We start from the raw sequence: 8891 nt of genomic DNA on the forward strand, positions 1-8891 counted from the left end.
TGACTTCACCACCACACCTTCCCTAGCCCCACATTTTCATTTTGCACTGGGCCCCACAAACTATGTGCTCTCTAAGAACACTTTTCATAAAATTAAAATACTTGGTGTAGCACAGGAATCAACAAGACAGCCCCCATCTGTGCCATGTCAAGAGGTTATGTGAGAAATGACATCTCATGATGATAAAAACAATTACTATCCGATGGTCCTCTAGCCCCTAGCAATCCTGTCACTCAGGGGCAGACAGAGACAGATGAAGAATCTCCAGCTGGCTTAAGGAACCTCACAAAATGGTGTTAGCTTAGCTGGAGCTGAGCTGGAGCAAATTCCAAGATGAATTCTGCTACCAAATTGCATGAGTAGATCTAAGCTTCACTGTCGGCTTTTACGTGGGGGCTCCACCCCCCTTCCATATACCTGCCCCACCACCCAACTCCCCAAGACAGCTTCAATAGCAAATACTATCTGTATTAGCTTGCTACAGTTATCATGGCAATGTTCCTCAAATGGGTGGCTTAGAACAACAGCATAATTGTCTCCCAGTTCTGGGGGCTAAAAGTCTGAGGTCAATGTGTCAGCAGGGTTGGCTCCTCCTGAAGGCTGGGAGGGAGAATCTGTTCCATGTCTCTCCTGGCTTCTGACATCTGCCCGCATGCCTTGGTTTTTAAATGTAGCCCCCAATCTTTACCTTCATATTCACATGAGGTTCTGCCTCTGTGTGTTCCTGTGTCCAAATTTCCCACTTTTATAAAACCACCAGTCGTATTGGATTAGGGTTACATCTTCAATAATCCTATTTCAAAAATAGGTTACATTCTGAATTACTGCAGGTTATGACTACAACATATAAATTTGGGGGCGACATCATTCATGGGACCATAAAAGGTCCCATGAGTAAACCATCAGAGACCACACTTCAACAACATGACTCTGAGGAGAGGAAGCACATTGGCTGGCTCAAAATTCACACTAAGGGTGAGCAAGTTTTGGAATGAGAGAGAAAAACCTAAGGTCCTTTGCCTCTAGAATTCAGCTGAGGTCCAGGAGAAAAGGTTCTAAGGACAGAGAAGACGGAAGGAGAATAATAAACGCTCATTATAGAATATGGGAGTAAAAGAACACAGAAAAGAGTGAGAAAGCCACAAGACAGGCTTGCTAGCCTCACAGAAGGCCAGGCCCAGTCCTGAGGCTGCAGGAATAGGGACCGTTTCCAAAAAGTCACCCAGTCTGCTGTAACTTCACTGTCATTTTCTCAGTTTGGAAACTTAAACCAGCGCGCGCGCGCGCCCGCGCCCGCGCCCGCGCACGCGCACGCACACACACACACACACACACACACACACACACACACACCCCTATTGTCAAATAGCCAGTCCTCTCTAACAATCTTCCATTTGATGCAGCAAGAGCCAGTTTCTCTTCCAAATCCAGGTTCTTCCAGAAATGGTTCCTTCATCTCCAACTCTGCCCAGGACTGAATCAACACTTCTTAACTATATTCAGCAAAATCCTGCAGCATCTGCAGGCCTGGATATCAGAACCCTCCCAATAAATAAGAAAAGAAGCTGAAATTGCTGCACCTTTCTGAAAAACAGCAATTGATTTAGAACATCTTCAAATATATTCCAGCACATTATAATGTACATACAAAATGGCAGATGAGTATTTAAAATCCATGAAAAGCCCCTGAATAAGTTATTACCAGTCAACCTCAGCACCTGTAATCTTGTCTATACTCCTGCTTTGGTAACAATCTGCTATGGTGTCAGCTAAGTGCTTGGATAGCAGAGGACAAAGTACATGCATGTTCCCATGGAAATCCATGTATTTATTAATGGCCCTAAATGTTCATCAAACTAGCAGACTTTAAAAATTCATTAACACTTCTGTGCTTTATCCATGGATTTGTTCTTTAATAAACATGAGCTTGTAGTAAGGAGCTATTAGCATATCACAATTGCTGTTTGGAGGGATCTGGCAAAGTGATGAATTAGATTGGCTTTTACTTTTCTAAACCATGTGAGTTGAAATCTTTGCAAGGCAAATTAACCAAGTTTTGTCCAGGGGTAGAGGATCATGGTTTTGAATGGCCCCAGCACTACAAAATAATAATTGCCATAAATAAATACTAAGTACTCTTTGAATCCTCCCAAATACTCTACAATGTAGGTGCTATCATTATCCCCATTATATGGTCTTAGTTCCCAGGCATATTGGATTAGGGGCCCACCCTACCTCAATATGACCTTATCCTAACTTAACTAATTACATATTCAATGACTCTATCTCTAAATAAGCTCGCATTCTGAGTTACTGCCAGCTTGAACTATGCTATGATTTGAATGCCCCTCCAAAACTCATGTTGAAATTTAACTGTCATTATAATCGTATTAAGAGGTGGGACTGTTAAAAAGTGTTTAGGTCATGAGGACTCCACCCACATGAATGGATTAATGCAAATTATAAAAGAGCCTGAGGTTGTGAGTCCAATCTCTTCCTTTGTCTTATACCTGCTCTTTTGCCCTTTCTCTCTCCTACCACAGTATGACACAGCAAAAAGCCCTTGCCAGATACCAGCACCTGGATCTTGGATTTCCCAGCCTCCATAACTGTGAGAAATAAATGTCTCTACTTCATACATTACCCAGTCTGTGGTATTCTGTCATAGCAACATAAAACGACTGAGACAGACTACAACATATGAATCCTGGCAGGATGCAATTCAACTCAATACAGGCCCACGAGTAGACCTTCAGAGGCAATGCAGTCACTAAGAAACTACAGCTGCAGAAAAACAGCTTGACTTCTGGATTACAGAGCATGGAGCTACATGGAGGGAAAAAAAGAAAGATGAGGACTTTTTTTTAAAAAAAAAGGAGAAATGGAACTTTTATCCACTTTTCTTTACTAATGCCAGGATAGAGGAGAAGGAAAGGAGAAAAGGCAGTAGAGTTCCACTCCTCATGGTCAGCATCTTTTACCTGCTCCTGTTCTCATAGTTTCTACTCCATTTCTTCATTTCTGAAATTACAGACTCATGAGAGATGCTGCTTTTATTCCCTGTACACATCTTCCTACTTGACAAGGACATTTTCAGTGTTGCTTTGCCTCACCCAGGGTGATGGAGATGCAAAAAGGATTACTCAAAGCCCATCTCTTCTGAGCAGTGAGACACCCCAAAGGAGTTCATTTCCTGGAAACCTCAAGAGGGAGGCATTCCTCCTTCGGGAAATTAACCCTGAACTGGGGTTGTGCCTTGGTATTTATTCTCCAGGCCAGAAAGTTACATAAAAGGAACATAGGTGGAGTAATGGTTAAGTATAGTTTAACAATAGAAGCTGGTAACATCTGTGAAACAACAAAGTGACATGCCATAATGCAATTTGCAAAAGGTTAAGTTGATCCACCAACAAAAGTTTGTTCTTAGCAAATACTGTGTTTTCCTACAGCAGTTTCCTCAATATTTTTACATAACAAACGCCTGCTGACCCTCCCATCCTGCTGTTGAGTTTCTGACTCTACAAGTAAAGAAAACAATTTTATCACTTCCATATGGTTATCTAGATATGCCAATACCACATATTAAAAAGTCTGTTTTTTGGGCGGCCCCCTGGCTCACTTGGGAGAGTGTGGTGCTGGTAGCACCGAGGCTATGGGTTCAGATCTTATACCGGGATGGCTGGTGCACTCGCTGGCTGAGCATGGTGCAGACAACACCATGCAAAGGGTCACAATCCTCTTACTGGTCAAAAAAAAAAAAAAAAAGCCTATATTCTTCAGCTGATTTTTACTGTATCACAGATGTCCACTGCAGCAGGGTCTGTTTCTGGATTTCTGTCCCATCCTGTGGTTGGTCTGTGTCCTTGGGCTGGTACCCTACTGACTAATGACAGGACCTGCCCTGCCCTCTCACTGTACCCTTCATTGCTCTTCTCCTTAGGCTTTCCCTGCTTCATGCTTGATTGTTCTTCTGAATTGACTTTAGATTCAACTCAAAGACATCTCTTTAAAGATCTACAAATACTTGTTTTTCTTTCTGCAGTGTAAATGTCCCCAGTTTCATCAACTTTTGGAGTGATTTCCAGGCCATTCATTCTCCCTGTCCTTTTCCATGAGTCAAGTAACCTTAAAATGTGGGACCCAGAACTGGACCCACTAGCATAGGGGTGATGATAGCATGACTGTGGCAGGATAGGCTTTTTAAAGGGGTGTCACCAGAATGGTAGGCCGTGTGAGCAGCTGGAGATTGTGCAGACAGAGTCAGCAGAGGATGGAGGGTGCGGGGCTGCTCCTTTTCTGTCTGGACCAGAGGGCAGCTGTGGGTCTCGGCACTTTGTGACATAGGGGCCAGCTCTGGGCAGCTGGAGAGTCCTGCCTTCCTCCTGTACCCCGGCCCCGGCACATGGTCCTCTCCCGGTAGCCCACTGGCTGCCTCACTCCGGCTCCTTGCGTCGCCCATTCTCTCAGCTGCTATGGCAAGCGACCCCATTCGTCACCTCCCCTGCTTGGATGCTTCTGCTCGGCTGCCTCGCTCACCCCCGCACTGGTCGGCAGTTGGTTCTTTCCACGCAGGCCCCACCCTCGCGGTGCTCAGAGTGTTGGCTATCATCACCATGGCAACAGGGTTCTCCGTGTTCTGTGGCAGAAGAGCCGGCCCGGGGCAGACTGAGTTCAGTCTCCTCTGTGAGCCGGTCTTCATTAGAGGAGACGAGTCGTGTGCTGTTCTGCAGGGAAGCGTCTCACCCGCTGCCTGTCCATAGGCGATAGAGGCAGTCCCTGCCATTGTGTCTCCCGTAGCCATGTCGGACAGGGAGCTTTGGGGACCCCTGTCGGTGCTGTACACAGCCCTCACAGCCAAGCTGCTGGAGGTGACCATCCCCGTTCCCACGGAGGGACCCCAATTCTGGCAGGCGGGTGGACAAGTTGTGAGTGGAGTGGGTGCCCTGATCGACCTGGACAAGGAAATGGAGTGTGTCAGGCCCGAGACACGCAGGATGTTGTTGTGCTGTTTAGGGAGGCTAGTGGGATTGTATTTGAAGTTTCATCCCTTGCTCATTTCTTACTGAACAGTTCGAAGTGACAGGCACTGTGTTGTGTTTAAAGCCACTATCCAAACACTGAGAGCCAGTGAGTCTTTTCCCAGTAACTGCTGGCACTGTTGGGGGATGGGGTCAGTATGGTAGTTAACTCGGGTACTTGTAGAGGGCAGTAAAAACGGTGTGGAGCTGGCAGGTGTTTGATGGACTATCTCCCAGGCAACATTTGAAATTAAGGTGCCGAGTTTTATAGAAGACAGTTAAATTCAGGATTGATCTAGACCAGTTACCAGGAACTATCTGACTTAGCATTTGTCCTTCTTTATGTAAGAGTAGAATAAAATTAAAGTTTAAATTTTGAGAGGAATAACACATCCATTACCATCATATTGGTTTTATTTGCAGCCATGAAATTTGATTACTTTTACTGGATTTAAACTTTTTGTCTTATGTGGGGGGTTTTTCTTTTTGTTTTTTTAAGTAATAAAATCCACTTAAGCAAGAGAAAAGTGTGATCCAGAGGGACTCTAGCCATGTGTTGGACAAAATGATGTGGCAGGGTCTCTGCTAACTGGAAATATATGCTCAACTTAAAGACATTTAGACTTGTAATACTTAAAAACACTACTAGTCAAAACAAGAAATGAGATGGCCAACATCCTGTCTTTCTTGAAGCAGTAAGAGCTATTGAAGCTTTTTGAGGGGGTTGTTATCTGGTGGAGTTTGGCATAGAATTTCTATGGCTGACTCTTTGTGAGTGCATTATTGCAAATTTCTTTAAGGCTTCCCATTATTTCTAATATGTCTATTTCAGTTTGTTGCTACATTGCCTGATGACGTTCAGCCTGGGCCAGATTTCTATGGACTGCCATGGGAACCTGTACTTGTAACAGCCTTCTTGGGAATTGTTTCATTTGGTGTATTCTTCTGGAGAACTGTCCTTGTTGTGAGTAAATTAATTTATACTTTAACTCATAAATGCAAGGGATGTTTTATAATCACTGACCCTTTTATTTGCTTCTTTTTCAGTAACATAAATGCTAATTAATGTTTATAGTTCAAGATAACCTTCTAAAATAGTGTAATCTTTCTGTTTTAGACTTAAGTGAACAAGATAACATGTATAAATTCAAGTGGCAAAGTTCAATTTATGAATCCCTTATATCAAAACCTAAAGATTAAGCATGAGGAGGGTGCACATATGCACTGTTAGTAGAATTGGGAATTCATACAGCCACTCTGAAAAGTAGTTTAGTGATATGTATAAGAAGCCTTACAAATGGTCATACCCTTTTATATAGTATAATATCATGTCTAATTATCTGTCCTAAAGAAATTACCAATCATGCATTAAAGATCAAATACAAGGGTATTCATTGGAACAGTACTTATTAGAGTGAAAACTTGTCACAACTTAAATGATCCCTATGGTAGGGGAATTGTTATATAATTGTATATCCATATAATGGGATATAAGGTGGCTTTACATATTTCACAGACATTGGGGAACCGAAAGTGCTCACAATTTAACATAAAGTGGAAAAAAGCAGAAACCAAGACTTCAAAGTATAGGTAAACTGTGCATTATATAAAACACATATGTACACTCGCACCCACCCAGAAAAAATAATGCAAGGAAATAAAATAGAATGATAAAAATTCTTATATCTATGAGATGAAGTAATTTTTCAGCTTTTTCCCCTTACATATACAAGTGTTTGCCAGATTTTCTGATTAGATCATGTGCTCAGAAAATATCTTATTTGGAAATACAGGTTATATAATTTTCAGACACTATTAAACTTTTCTATCCTTTTTTTCTGTACAGAATTTGACTTTCAGACATATATATGTATGTATATGTGTGTATACTCCTACATATTTTTATTGTACTGTATGTCATTCTGCTTCACACTTGTTTCACAAAATTGGGGGATTATTCTCTGTAAATGAACTGTGCAAATGAAAAGCTTTCATTTGAAACTTAACAGTTAAAGTGGTCAAAAGAATTGAATGCAATTCTTTCTAAAACTGAGTACTGTATTGTTTTATGAATTTCTTAACTATATTACATTGGACATATTATTGTTAATAAGTTTCCTCTCCTTGCCCAATTGATTGTAAAATTACTCCAAAAAGAAGGATTTCTTTTGACTGGATTCTATAGCCTCATGAGGTTTTTCCTTAGATAAAAGGAAAAGGGGAGAATAAAAGTGTGAACAGAAGGGGAAAAGGTGAAAACATTTTATATTTCCTACTTTTCTCTCTCCCATTCATAAAAACCCTAACACCTGTTTTGATTTGCACAAGGTTTTGTAGTCTCTTTGTCCTATTGCTTCTCAGCCGTAGCATTTGCCTTTTCGAAGGCTGGTCCCTATGTGACTTTTAGTTTGGGTGAAAGGGAGCAAAGGAAGCTTACTCTCATTAGCTAGGCTGTGACAGTAAAGAAATAGTCATTTCTTTCCAAGTTGGAATTTTCTGAATGCATTTTCCTTGAACAGCATTCTTGTAAGTGGTGTTTAGATACTGTACTAATAATGAGATACCATGGATGATTTTGTGGACTGGTCTGAAAATCCCATCACCATTTATAACATTTGAAAGGAGAAACGTATTTGGAGTTCTAAAGAAATATAGTAGTATTTTTTTTAATTAGTTACTGCTTAGATTTTATTATCCTGTAAATTTAGAGCGTCTTCAGGGGGTGATTTTGTTTTTGCCCGTTTAGAAAGATGTTAGCAGTTATTTCTCTTGTCTCATCTGCATTTTGCTCTAGCAGTCTTCCCTTCCCTTTCAGATGTATGATCACTGTTTATAGTGGCTTGGGAAAATTAAATGATCTAACTCATGAGATTTTTTTTTTTTGTCTAAATGCCCTGTTTATTTGGCAGACAATGTTCAGAAATGTACAGACACAATTTATAGGCTGAGAAATCTCTGTGGAGTTGTTACTTCACAACTACACTTCACAAAAGCAGTAATGACAGCTTCTCGGCACATTAACCAGTCATTTTTTGTTTGAAGTGAACACAGAGAGAATGGATTATAAGGCCTATTTCTCTAACTCAGCATCAACTTCTTTTGCTCTAATCTTTAAGAACAAGTGGAGCCTTCACTTGATCAGCCACCTCCTTGATGCTCAGCACCTCAACAATGGCAAGAATAAACTCAAATCAGGTCCCAGGACCTCGGCTTGTAAGAATCAGGCCGTCCTTTTCCACACAATTCTGAATGGCTGTAATGACTTCCATTCATCATTTTGTTTTTAGCAAGTGGGTATGTTGTATCTTTGCTTTCAAAACCTATTTGATGAGCCAACAGAGCAGTAGGACCTGCACAGATGGTAGCTATGAGGCCCTTCCTCTTTTCTTGTTCCTTCAGTGTCTCTTTCACAGCAGCAGACTCAGATAAATTCTGTGCACCCAGACTATGTAGTGGAGAACCACCACATTATATGGTCCTTGTTTTTTTTTTGCACCTTCAAGACTGCCATCAGGACAAATGACAACATCATGGCTACACTGTACGGGGTCTTTTCCAGCCAGACCTGCAATGGTGACCTTAATCCCAACGTGTCTCATGACATCTACAGGGATGACTGTCTCCATTTCCTCTGCTCCCTTAGCCAGGATGACCAGAGCTCTTTTTGAAGCTCCAGAAATATTTTTAGGTCATATTTTTTAAAGACCCAAACCTGACTGAAAGGGACCACACGCCCAGAAGTATTTCTAAATTCAGCCAATATCCAACTTTGAATAAGATTTCAAAGATGTTTTCTGGTGAATGAAAAAGGCTTAACTTAGTACAAGGATTATACCTTAATTTTTTTTCCTCAGACTCTTTTTGAACAATCAT

The 8891-nt window shown here is 41.4% G+C and overlaps 1 pseudogene; it reads right to left on the reverse strand.

The window, feature by feature from the left end:
• Positions 1 to 8122: 8122 nt before the first annotated feature.
• Positions 8123 to 8891, reverse strand: LOC134390211 (Parkinson disease protein 7 homolog; annotated as a pseudogene).

Source organism: Cynocephalus volans, chromosome 11 (assembly GCF_027409185.1).
Source record: "Cynocephalus volans isolate mCynVol1 chromosome 11, mCynVol1.pri, whole genome shotgun sequence".
Taxonomy (NCBI): domain Eukaryota; kingdom Metazoa; phylum Chordata; class Mammalia; order Dermoptera; family Cynocephalidae; genus Cynocephalus; species Cynocephalus volans.